Below are 1139 nucleotides of genomic sequence, written 5' to 3' on the forward strand. Positions count from 1 at the left end.
AACGGAAGGTTTCCAGATGGATATGAGGAGCAAATCCATCTTGCGGAGTCAGGTGACCGTGGACTGCCTCTCCCTTTCCAGGTGGGGGAGGGGCATTGAACCTGCAGTTGGGGGTTGGGGAGTGGTGGTAGGGGGCTGGGTTTACCGGGCTGGGTTGTGGTTTACCCCCGATGTTTGGCGCCCTGCTTCCCTGGTAGAGGGTGGAGAACAGGGTGCTGTTCAGGGTCAGTGGGGAAAGCTGGTTCCCTTGGAGAACCCCAATTCCCAGTTCTTTGCATCCCATCACCTGATCTATCACTCTACCGCACAGTTAGGATATTGGGGAGGAGATCATCACCTTTTTCAATTGTAAAACCTTCCTGGATGGGAAGTGAAACATCTTCAAACTAGGGAACCAATTTCAGTGGATTATATTTTTTACTTTTTTGGAATGAGTTATGGTGGAGTACCTTGACATAGAGAAGTAATTTGGGATATGTATATTATTTTTTTTATCCAAAGAGCTCATAAACCATCTTAGATTTAAATGATCTTCCACAACATCTTTGTTTTTCCCACATATATTTACTGTCTAAATCGTTCTACCTACTTTGGCTCTCAGAGTCCCTTGGATGTAGGTCACTAACCAAATTAAATCACAGCTGACATAATCTAAAATTGAGCAAGGCATTCCCTCTCTTGGGTGATTTTTTCTTTTATTTCTTACAGGTTTATTACTTATCCATGGTTGGTTTTAAGGAGCTACTCTACAAGATGCAGATCCAACAGCAAATGACCAGAGTGCACCAGATCAGAAGAGATGTGAGTAAAAATCTATCTTGGCATCATTAAGACCAGTAGAAAAAAATCTTAGAAAATAGACAACAAATGGAAATAGCAAGAAAGACCTGAGGTAGGTGTTAGAATTTAGAGTAATAAACATTACCTGAAAACTTGCCCTCAAAAACTTGCTTGCATCTGGAATTATAAAAAAAAAATCCCAGAACAGTCTATAGAGAGAAAATACACTCACCGGCCACTTTATTAGGTACACCTGTCCAACTGCTCGTTAACACTTAATTTCTAAGCAGCCAATCACATGGCGGCAACTCAGTGCATTTAGGCATGTAGACATGGTCAAGACAATCTCCTGCAGTTCA

Source organism: Cyprinodon variegatus, unplaced genomic scaffold, assembly GCF_000732505.1.
Source record: "Cyprinodon variegatus isolate N-32 unplaced genomic scaffold, C_variegatus-1.0 Scaffold1443, whole genome shotgun sequence".
Taxonomy (NCBI): Eukaryota; Metazoa; Chordata; class Actinopteri; order Cyprinodontiformes; family Cyprinodontidae; genus Cyprinodon; species Cyprinodon variegatus.